The sequence below is a fragment of the Larus michahellis genome, chromosome 3 (genome assembly GCF_964199755.1).
Source record: "Larus michahellis chromosome 3, bLarMic1.1, whole genome shotgun sequence".
In the NCBI taxonomy this organism is placed as follows: Eukaryota; Metazoa; Chordata; class Aves; order Charadriiformes; family Laridae; genus Larus; species Larus michahellis.
Window position 1 is genome coordinate 120238988 of NC_133898.1, and position 12454 is coordinate 120251441.

A 12454-nucleotide genomic window follows, 5' to 3' on the forward strand; every position below is an offset into this window, starting at 1 on the left:
GTAACAGAACTGACTTTACATGTGGACAGATCTTGGAAGTTTCAGGTAACATCTGTACTAGTAAACTAAACAGTGCCAAGACCTCTGTGCTAGCCAAGTGGCACAGTTTGGCCACATCTGTATAATTAAGGTGTCTTAGCTTAAATTGTTACTCCACCCAGACTGCCTCCTGGGAGTGGTCCCCCACCCATACTAACTCCTATATATTGTCTAGGAATGCTTGGGAGGGGGCTAGCTGGAATGGGTCAAAACCATGCCAGGGGCTATGCTAACAATTTAAAAGTACCGGGTTGAGTTTCAGTGTCTGGGAATGTTTCCAGGTACTCTTTAACTTGCCATTATAGAGGCAGTTTCAGAGCTCCAGAAGTTGAGATCCTTAGCCAGATGGTACCTGGCTAAACCTTCTCCCATATTTCCTTTTCTAGTATGGTTTGTTCTGTACTACAGGGAGCGGAGCGGAGAGGAGAGGAGAGGAGCGGAGAGGAGAGGAGCGGAGGCTTTTTGTTAAAATTTATTTACTCTGACATCATTCCTCTGTGGGCATCAAAGTTGAAGGAATTCTGCCATTTTCCACACGTTCATGTTAGCACTTGCACAGGGAAGGTAAATGAATAATAGAGCAAAGTTATACAAAAGACTTCCTCCAAGACAGTAAATATTCTTAAGGCCTTAGGATCATATAAATGAAAACCATGGGTGTTTGCACCTGCATTTTATATCATTGGCTGAAATTAATAACAGAATACTTTTATGTCAAATATAGATGTATTCATATAACTGGAACAAGTGGTGTTCCTGCCTTGCTTTAGATGGTAGCAGCAATTTCATCTCCTTTATTGTTCACAGGAAATCTAGAAAATTCAGTCATTATACCAAGAAGGTTTGCTGTTGCTAGTGGTGGTGGTGACGTGTTTCACCTAAAAATGGTAGGAATAAGTTTTTTTCTTCGGTTTTGCAGCTTCCACCGACTCTACCTTCACATGAGAAGCGAAACAGAACACAATGCTAATGTCAGCTATTTAAAAACCAACATTAACTAACATTATTTATCTTTTAAATGACTGCTAATGTACTTCTGAGAGAAGAAAGAAAGAGTGCAAAGTGACCTATCCAAGACACTGTCCATCCATGAGGCTCAGTATGATGTAAAAAAACCTACTTCTGTATTATTGAGGACTCCTAGCTTTTAAAATGGGGTGGCTGTGGCCAAACCAGTCACTGGGAGCAGTCTCTGGTATTTGCAAACTCCCAGAGCGTGCCCAGGAGTGGTTTAGGGAAATGCAAAATGACGCAGGCCAAAATGTCAGGGATGTTATACATCAGGCACCGCACTGGCAATCCAATAGGATAGATGAGTAAATTTCTGTGCTGGAAACATTATCTGGCATTGTTTAATTTACTAGTACAGACATAGCCTGTAAGAGTGACATGTTTTAGAATTTTCATAACAGAAAAGTTACACCACCAAAAATGAGAGGAGGTCAGAGAAGATGTAAGATGTGAGCACTGGTAACTCAAGGAGTATCATGCTAAAACATAACATTCAACTCAGTAAGTAATTACAATCCACTGGTTTAATCAGATGATTAAAGTTACAATTTGGACTCCTGGATGGGAATAACTTATATGGAATGCCTAAAAAGACTTCAAACTCTAGATTCCTGTTGTCCTCACCTTCTTTTTCTCCACAGTACAAACATTAAGTTTCTTGTGAAGCAACAACTGAAATGCTGTAATGTAAATTTTTAAGGCAAATTAAAACTGAAGCTAGTTTACCTTGTTACCTTAGTTTACCTTAGTTTACCCTAGTTTACCCTAAACTCCAGCAGCGCAGGATTTACTTCATAAACAACTCTTCCTCCCATACAATGGGGCAGTACAGTGTTCAAGGTAGTATTTTTGTGAGGTTTTCCACTATCCCCACTTGTGAGTGGAAAGCCTCAACCAGTGGTACACACCTGTTGAGCTGATGCCAGATGAATAGACACAGTAAGAAATGCACTCTGGGGCTGGGTGGATGGGCACAGGAACCTAAAATGATCACATCATCATAGTAGTCATGTCCAGAGCTTACCAGCTGATAAGTGGTGAGTGACTGGTTACGTGTTCCGCTACACATTATAGGGTAAAGCGTGTGACCCTAAACTGTCTTTATGAAAACATATAACTCATCACTATTATCATAGTCACTCTATAACTTTCACTTATGTTCAAAGCTTCAAATGGAAGGTACGTAGAATCACAGATTCATAAAATCTTTATGGTTGGAAAGGACCTTTGAGACCGTCAAGCCCAGCCATACACATACAAAAAAAATCCCTACAACCTCTGCCGCTAGAGCATGCCCTGAAGTGCCAAATCTAGACGTTTCTTAAATACCTCTAGGGATGGTGACACAGCCACCTCCCTGGGCAGGCTGTTCCAGTGCCTGACCACTCTTTCAGTAAAGGAATTCTTCCTAATACCTAATCTAAACCTCCCCTGCCACAACTTCAGACCATTTCCTCTGGTCCTGTCATTATTCACTTGAAAGAAGAGGCCAACATATCTATGAGACTTTTAAATGGTGAGATAAAGCAGTTGAGTCAGAAAAACCAGTTGCAGCCAATCAGAAGCGTGAACAGGAGAAGAAGGAAAGCCAGAGGCACAGGAGTAACCCAGGTAGCAAATTGCATAGAGATGCATATTTTCAGTAGTAACCATAGGACCAACCTTTGTGACCAATCTGAAGTGTCATCCAGTATTGCTTGAATACTAACATGACTTATTCTTATTTCTGAAACAAATCTTCTAGTGTTATTGTATGAAAATGCCTAAAAGCAGATAAAATCAAGAAAAGAAGATAGGAACTTGACCTGCTTGATCAGCACCTCCACAGAAAATGCCAGTAGCTTTTATTGGACTGGAAAGTCCACACCTTGTTAAAGCTAAAAGCAATAGGCCTTAGTGATGAGATCGACCTCCTTCTGCATTGAGCTATCTGCCTGAGACACACTGAGCCGTAGAACTGTTTACCGTAGCTGGACCTACAATGCGCTACACAGTAAGATGCTGGCACAGTGTTCACAGTCTGGTATGAACACTAGGAAGCCATAGCAATATTGGTCAGTTCTTCATAACTTCATTTCCCAAATGTTCATAATTAAACAGTTTTTATTTAAGTAATCAGCATGAAATCCTTAGCTTTGTTTTTGCAACCGGTATTGTGTTTATGGAGCCAAATATTGAAAACTTTGATACTGAATACCTTGTATGTGTTAATTTTGGCAACCTTTAAAGATTCTGTAGATGCCTTGCTATGTTACCACCACCCACTCTTCAACCCCCCTGGCCATCAGTCCCTCCAAACCACTAAGACATGTTTCTCTTTTAATACTTTCTTACAGTATTTCTCATGAAAATCACAGGGAATCGTGTGTGATTTCAGCAGAGTGAAACTTGATCTCAAAGTGTCTGTAGGACCAGAAGTTTTTAAAGAAAACATTTCTTAAATCTTGTGTTCACTGCTGCTTCAGCAGGCCAATTAGACTTGATGGGAATTCTAGAAAGCTGTCGCCAGGCATTGCAGCAGGAATAGCAAACAAGGCCCAAAGCAAATAAACGCATGGGTAAAGTGTGGCCATCCTCAGAACCTCCTTGCTGATGACCTTCTCGGCTTTGCAAAGGGACGGTGGAGGTACTGGATGAAGGGACTCCAGGTTAATTAGGTTTGACATTAGTTAACAGCAGCAATTACTAGAGAGTAATTAATCAGAGAAAGTCTCCAAACAGAAGGAGAATAAATAAACGGGCAGTAACATTCTGATCCATTTACCCCCTTAGATAAGGAGGTGCCCCAGGTGTCAGGCTGAGGTGGGACTAATCTGTCTTGCTCAGTTTCTCCCTGGAACTTGGGTGACTCTTCACACATCCATCTTCCTTCACACGGAGACAAACAAGCATTCACTAAACCATTAACAGCACAGTTCCTATAAAAAGTCAGGATAAAAAAAAAAAAACAAAACATTAAAATTCCTCTGGTCTCCCCACCCCTTTCCCTCGATCTCCCCTTTTTTTAAAGAGCTCTTCAACAAAGTTTTACCAGTGCAAGTGCAATCACCCGTTTTCATTAAGCTAGAGCAATTTCCATATTCTAGTAGTGGCAGTTTCTCCATCCGCAACCAGCAGTTTTTCATTGCAGTCAGTACCAAAGCGCTTCAGCTGCCTAACCTGTGAATAGCAGGTTCCCTGTTTTGCCTTTCCATGTGGGCCAACAGGAGTGGGTCACGTGGCGTGTCCTCAAAAACTACAGTGAGCACCACCGACTAGTTTAGGAATCAACCATGGCTTCACGACAAGCACAGGACATGACGCAGCAGGAGGCTGCGCTGCCGCAGGGGCAGCCCCTGCTCCCCCCGCACCCCATCGCCGAGCGTCCCGTACCTGGCACAGGTTATTTCCACTCCCATTGTGCCAGCTCAGTTCTTCTGGCTGGTGCAGCATGGGGACCAGATCCAAAGTTCAGAGGGGTCCCACCTACACGCAGCAGGATTAACGCCGCAGAGGGTGCGCTCCCCCGCGCAGACAGCTAGCAGATATGAATACTCCTTGCAAAAGAGAACTTCCAAGCCCTCTCTGCCTTAGGTGGGTATGAACTGAATTCCAGCCCCGCTCTTTGAGTTTATAAGGGCATTTTTTCCCCCAGCATATTTTTGAGTGTAAAAGGGCTGAAAAGAGAAGACTAATGCTCATACAATATTAAAGGCATGTTCAATATGTTCAATATTCGGCGTCACATTCCATTCAGTTACTTTGTTCAATGAGGCAGACTTTCTCCAGGTATAACGTTGTTAATGATGTTGGGCTTTTTCCACGCAGATGACTACATCTTCACCATAAAAAATCCCTGAAATATTGAAACAAAACAAAAATGCCAATACAGAAGTCTAATATTATGGGCTATACAACTTTGATGCTATACTGTACAGTGCGTATTCTGTTCAATATAGTTAGGCTTAAATAACCTAACCCAATGACCCTTCCTAAATAACTACAGATAATCACATTTAAATAAATACCACTTGATAGTTTAGCTTTTACTTAGCTGCCAACATGTTTGTGGGGAAGGAGCAAATAAAATTTTAATTATAAAAATATGATTGTTTCCAAATAGTTTACTGAAAGAAGGTAAGTTTATAAAACTCTGCAGAAGTCACTAAAGCCACTATGGAAAAGAAAAAATGAAGAAAGGAAGGAAGAACTTAGCTAAAAATAAACATGACAGACCAAGTTATGAAATTGAAGAGTAATATATCTAAATTACTGCACTGTGACTTGCAATTAGTTTTTGAGCATACTTTCTACCACCAAATAAAAAATAAGCAGTGTAGACTTTTGGAAAATGAGAACACAATGCATAGGAAGTCTGAGGGTGAAAATCCGGCCCCACTGAAGCCAAAGGCAAAATTCCCACTGACTGTAGCAGTGCTGGAGTTTTCTCTATACATGCAAACTCCCATTGACCTGCAGTACAGAAGCTAGCCCGTAATCCCTTGTATCTTTCATATTTCTTCTTTTATAATGTTTGTCATCATTGAAAACCTAGATTGTGTGGTGAATAATAACTTAGATGATGCATATCAAAACAGTACACAACACATGAAGATTCATTCAACAGATGACTAGTACGCACCGAGTTTATGCAATCTCCTGCCAAGGACTGCAATAGGACAACTCAAGGTTTACTCATGTTTTGAACAATACAGCATCTAATCTGTATGCTGACACATCTTTATAACCTGGCAGAAGCAAAGAAAGGGAGTGCTAACCTGAAGATGGGGCAAGGTATTTGAAGCATTTAATTCAGCCGGGGGTACTATTTAAATTATTTAGGCATTGCTATTCATTAAGTCAATGGAAGGAAACGGGCAACTCAGAGGGTTTGAGTTAGATATTTCAGGTTACATAAGTGACTACATCTGACCTAGACGTTCTCTGTGAAAGCTGTATCACTCAACCTTCCTGGGCCTCAATTTCCACATTTGTAGAATGGACCGATAGCATTCTCTGCCTAAAGGGGAAGTCGGGTTAAGGTAAATGCAACAAAATGCATGAGGTTTTCAGAAGCCACCATGATAAAGACCATAAAAGTACAACAAATGATAGCTTACTGTAGATGCAAAAGAGTTCTGTGCATATTGGTGGAGATGTGGAAGGGTGCAGTGACAACCCTGCTGGTTTGCAGAGCAGAACACTGCATTTATGCAGAGCTGCATTGAGAGAAAAAGGTCTCAAACAACTTCAAAGAGGCTTAGTAGTAACAGCAAGGCATGAACATGGCTGTCCTTTTTTTGGATTCCTGTCAACGTATCAGCAGGATGCTCATGCACAGAGAGACTTCACTGACTTCCATTTCCATGAGCATAGGCATATTTGCTCCACACCACTGCAAATGTTGACATGCCCTGAGGTTTAAGAAATGAGCAATCAGAGATTTTAGGTGTAAAGCACTGTGAAAGAGAGGGCTTGGAGAATTCTTTGGGGTACTCATAAATACTGTAAGATGATTTTTTTAAACTATTTTTAAGTGCGCTGTAACAAAAGAAAAATCAAGTTTCCTTTTCCTACAGCAGTGCAAGTTGACACTAGGCACAAATACAAAGCTTGGTTTGTTGTTATTTAAAGTTCTTTAATCCTGACTACTGGTGCTTGTGGAGAAGGGAGGCATAGTTGGAGACAAGCCATACTTTTTCAAATTGATTAAAAACACCTTTTCAAAAATAAATAACTTTAGTGGGCTGACCTCTAAATCAACTGATACTGCAAAGTTCTGCAGTTTAAAGTAAGATTCCTTTTCCCGGCATTTTTGAATGTTGGCTTGTCAAGTATTCTTTTTGACAAGCTTCCGGCTTAAAAATCTGTTATTTACTTCTTGTCAAACAAATATGCTTCCAGTAGACTTTACAGGTTAAAAATATTCAAGAGAAACCAGCATATCTTTGCTCAGTGTGAGTAACTTTTGCTGTTTGATCATGTATAGATAGCACTGGAGAAATTGCTGGCATCGTTTCATGTCATCTGATAAAACAAGGCAATAAATTTTACTGCAAGTTGGCAGCGGGAAGAGCTGCTGCAGGTCAGGTCTGAGGTGAGCACTACTCTTATAAGGACACAGTGAAAATTACTCAAATTGCAGGAGCTGCTGTAAGCAGAGAGCATAAAGCCAAGGGATTGGGACCCAGCTTTTTTTTTTTTTTCTGCATAGTTGGCTTCTAAATTTGCAGTCAAAACGAGGTGGCATTTTTCTTGATTTGGCTCTGAAACTGGTGCCATCCACATTCAATCCACAACATCTGTCAGTCATCATTACAAAAAATGGGTCAGAAAATCTCAAAAAAGTAAACAGAGTAGCAAGACAGTGACATACACGAACAAGGAAAAGGGCATCCGTTATGCAGACACGTTAGTTTACCCTATGAAAGGATTTCACTCTACAGGGATCTCACTTGCTTGAAAAGCTTGGCTGCCTAAATGAGGAGTCTACAAATGAAAAATATTGTTATTTTCACAAATGTCACCAGGCTGCAAGTGCTTACCTACTGTTAACTCAGCTGTCTACCCAGCTCTGATTGTTCCTTCTTTTTTTTTTCAGCTACACATAAACTGATATAAAAGTTCTCCTCAGGAAAAAAAAAAAATAAAAATTGATGTTATTTCTCCTCAGTCCTAATGTATCAAGTTTTTAACCTTTTTCCTTAAGGCCTGAGAGGACAGGATAGCTCAGCTCTCCTCCAGCAAAAAGTGTGCTGAAGCCTTTGTGTTGCTCTTTAGATACTCCTTTAGCAAACAGGTTCCATCACCAGATCTCTTGCAATTTAGGGTGAGGGAAGGAAAGACCTTTTGTGGTTTTTACGAGTTTCAAATTGTATATGAAAGCATCAGCCCCAAGCTAAGTGTTGAGTTCAGCGTAACCTACTCTCTCTCAGCTATAGATGAAAACATTGGAGCCGCAAATGTCTTCCGTGGGTTACCAGGTTCCACTGCAGTTTACAAAGAAAACACAAACATCATTAAAGCAAAGCATTTTCTTCAAAACCGTTTATTCAAGGTCCCAAGAGTCCTTTTCAAGACGTGACAGAGAATCTAAATTTCAAAGACAAAGCATATGAATTCTAAACTAAGCACTCAAGTGCTGCAATAGGCCCATTGCTTCTTGTAAGAAATACTATTTCGCAGAAACTGGAGAGTTTATTTGGCCTTTTAAATGGACGTAACACTTATTAAAAGTCAGCCAGAAACTTCGATTTTGTATCAGCTTTTGTCTGTGTGATGTGAAGCAGTAATGAATCACAAAGTCCAGAATGCTTAAGAGCTAATTCATTATGTTACATATGTTGTATCTTTATACTTTGCCGTGAAAGACAGCCTTTACAGAGACAAAGTAACTAAAAAGGAAGTATATCGGTAATTATTACAAACATTGTCTGAATACGTCTTTTCCTGGTACCAGAGAATATGGAACCCCGAGCAAATGTGATGCATCGGAGCAGAAGAAAATGGGGCAAATGCATGTCATCCTTTTACTTGCCCACCATGATGATGACACTGCACCTTTTTGATCCTCAACAAAAACACAAGCTTCCCTGAAGTTATGATTTGCATCTTCTGACCTATGATCCAACCTGCCTAATGGGTAGCTGGAGCACTTAAGATAGGCAGTCCGAAATATGTTTTAATTGCACTGAAGCTAATTTCCAGCAGAACACAAACAAATATCAGCTACAAAAAGGTGATATTTTATAGTACTGTAGTAATTTTTTATGAAAACGTGACTATTCCAAAAGGTTTAAAAACCACCATGGTCCCTCATGGTTGTGTCCAGTATTAGATAGGCTTTGCATCTGGACACTTAACAGAATGCAAAAGATCAGAATTCTGGAAATCCAGGTGTATGGTTTATTACACTGTGTATGTTCACTACAGAAGACCAGTCTTCTGAAAGCTCTTTTCACCCACCTTAAAATTTTCATTATGAAAAGAAAGAAAAAAAAGAAAAAAAAATAGGGATAAGATCTTACTAAATATTTTTTCATGCAAAGATCTTAAAAAAATAATAAAATTAACAACTTCTTTTTCAATATTATGATTTTAGATGGATTCTCAGTTCTCTTTAAAGATATACATTAATAATCCCGAAAAGTGAAATTCTTGTGAGGATGTTTTGAGTTTTAATCTGTTTATTTTTTGTCAAAATAGCAAAGTTCAATGAAAAATAGAAATACTTTTTCTTTTATATTTTTTTTCTAAATTAAAACTTTTCAGACCATTGTTTCTAGAAAGTTTGTGTTTTGATAGAGATTCTGTCTCTGTAAAAACATGATATCTACTTCTGTCAGAACACTTGCAAAGCTAGTCAAAGCTCTGACATTCTGGACAACTAAAAATTGAACTTCAATAAAAAGAGCGGTTTTTTTAGAAAATGTCGCATAAATCACTGCTGTTTTCAACCAGCATTAATCTTCACTTTTTTGAGCTAGAAAGCACTTCATTCTATTTCTTAGTACAGGCAAGGCCATTCCTTCAGCCATGACTCAGATGTAAGAACTCTAGACTAAAACAAGTTGAGTATAGCATTTGTTGAATGTGAAAAAGATGATCATTTCAATAGCTACAAAAACAGGGTATTCACATCCATCTCCATTTGTCTCGTCATCTACAAGGCCTGATAACTAGAAGTGAACAAATTTATTTATTAAGAGACATTTATTCAGTGGATTTGTCCACTTCTCCATTCTCAAATTGTTAGTCAACCACTTCAAAAAAAGGAGAATCGGACTTTTTCCATGGTTAGTTTTAACAACTAGAAGTTGTTTGTGTGACCCTTGAGAAACTCACACTTTCAGGGTGATCAATCTATTGTTTGGTGACCCCGTGACAAAGCGTTAGCCCAAGGTCAGTGAGGACCAGGAGGGCTGCCAAAAGCTCAACCATTTTCTGTGGGCTATGGGAAGCATCCAAAAAGGCAGCGCTGCTACTCAGGAACAGAAACAGTATGGTTTCCATCTCTAGCGCAGTGTTATTTTAATATTACCAACAGCTAGGAAAAGGGGCTTCACTTCAATATTTGATTCAGCTCAGTTTTCATATCTCCAGAAGCAACAGTCCCAAATTCTAAATGACTTTTAGGAACCTGATGAGACAGTAGTTTTTTTTTTTCACATACTTAAGAAAAATCTGCTTTATCAGCTCCATCTGCTCAAAGGTTTTTCTAGATGACCCGGTGATGCTCTAGATGACACTTGTGACACTATTGCTAACTGATACATAAGCTCAAACTGTGTCATTTTAAGAAAGTAAAACTGATGTTATCTAGGTTGGATGCAGTTTAATCTATACAAAAGTACTTGTACTGAAACATTTATTATCAGTATAAGAACATTTCCTTGGTAAAACTGCAATTCTAGTGATGGATAATTTTGTCTTTTTAAGGATATCACACAACAAAAACCTGCTCAAACAGCTCAAATTCCTTATCTAACTTCACCATTTCTCAAATATCAATAGTATGGATATTGTAAATAATGGTAGTCAGAAACAAGATTTCTTTCTTACTAGAAAGAAAGAAAGAACGAAAGAACGAACAAACGAAAGAACGAACGAAAGAATGAAAGATAGATTATTAAAATTAGGTTCTTATGAAATTAAATTTCCTGGGAAATTACATTCTAGAGCAGTTAAGTGTGTCTTCCAAAGAATAATTTTAAATAAACTTTATAATTCAAAATAAATCTAAAATAAGTAGCACTTTTTAAAAAATTAAATTATTCATTTGGAAAATAACAAAATTAATAGGTTTGATCTTATCAAAATAGTTCCCTTAAAAACAATTTCTCTAAAAGCTGTTTCCATCTGTAAAACAAGTTGATTTTTGGTGAATCAGCAATTTTCCAGTACAAAAACATTCTGCGGGAAAATTTCCAAAAGGCTCTAGCTGTGAGTATTACCAATATTGAGGTACTTGAACAAAACAGCAAGCAGTAGGTGAGAGTACACATATAAACCTAAGTAATATACAACTAATTTCTATTGCTTTAACCAGGACTTTGAGGGGAAACAAGTATTTCGCTCATTTTCTTTCAATAGAATATTTGCAGAATTAATGTACGTTGTTCTGTTATCTAACAATATTTTTACAGACATCTTTTTTTTAAGAAAAATTATTGACGCATTTCTGGAACCCACAGGCTACTACATGTTTATAAAAGTGTTGGCAAAATATTTGTTCATGTTTCCTGTGTTACAAGGTTGAGACTCATCTGTTCTCACAGACACACACACACATGCACAATCATGAGTTCAGTAGCAAACCTCTGACAGCAAGTATATCATGAACACTCTTTGGAAAACACATCGAGATCTACTTAAGCGAAGTGAGGGCGAGTAGGCATCATAATAATGTTGGTCAAAATCAACAGCTCACAACAAAAATCAATGGATTGAAAGGTATTTGCATGACAAACTTTTTTTTAAAGTAGTACCTTAACCCAAACAAAAGAAGCAATGCATCAAATAACACTTTTTCCCCCACAAATAGATTGGCCAGCTGTAACAAGCACCACCACGTTTCCTTTCAAAGGCCATCGCACGCACTGCACAGAGCAGCTAACGACTTTTGATTGCTCCCAAAATGGAAGTACCTGAACTCGCTCCCTGCCACACCTCCAGTCCCATGAGCTTCCCGGTGTCTTTATTTTCTCCATTTTGTAAATCCTTTAAACATAAAAATAGAAATGAGGTAACAAGCCTCAAGATGTGAGGAGAACACTGGGGGAAGGGAGGGGTTTTAACCCATTTTTGAGCCAGACACATGTTACCACCTGGTTCGCATTACAGGCCAATGTATTAAGGGTAGACCACCACAACACACAGGTGGAAGTGTGAGTCTGGGAGCCATTGAAGTTGGAACACTGAGAATTTTCCCAGTGTATCACAATTACAGAAACATCTGTGCTATATGACTTTGTGCCGACTTGCTGTGAAAATTTGGTGCTCAACAGCCCTCAACATTTCTAATTTCTTACCCGTTGTGGGGTGGTCTCGTGTGACACATTGCGATCACTGGTTTCAGAGCCATGAAACGGTTTCTTTTTCACACCTTCCTTTTATGGGTGTGCTTACCAATTCAGAACACTTTCTGTTTTCATATATAGCGCGGTGTATATTTAAAGGAGAGTGAAAATTAGTTAGGAAAAAAAAATCTATGCAAGGGAAAGATCTTGTGCTGGATTAAATATATTTACACCGGCTGAAAATATTAATTCCCAGGTTAGAAGCAAAAACATAGTTCTCAACTGACGTGGCACTGGCTAAGGGAGTGAATGTGACAACAAAGATAAAAACTAACAAGTTTTTAAAGATAATATTCCTTAAGTTATAAAATATCATGAAGTGACCTCTGTTTTACAGCTGTGAGGCA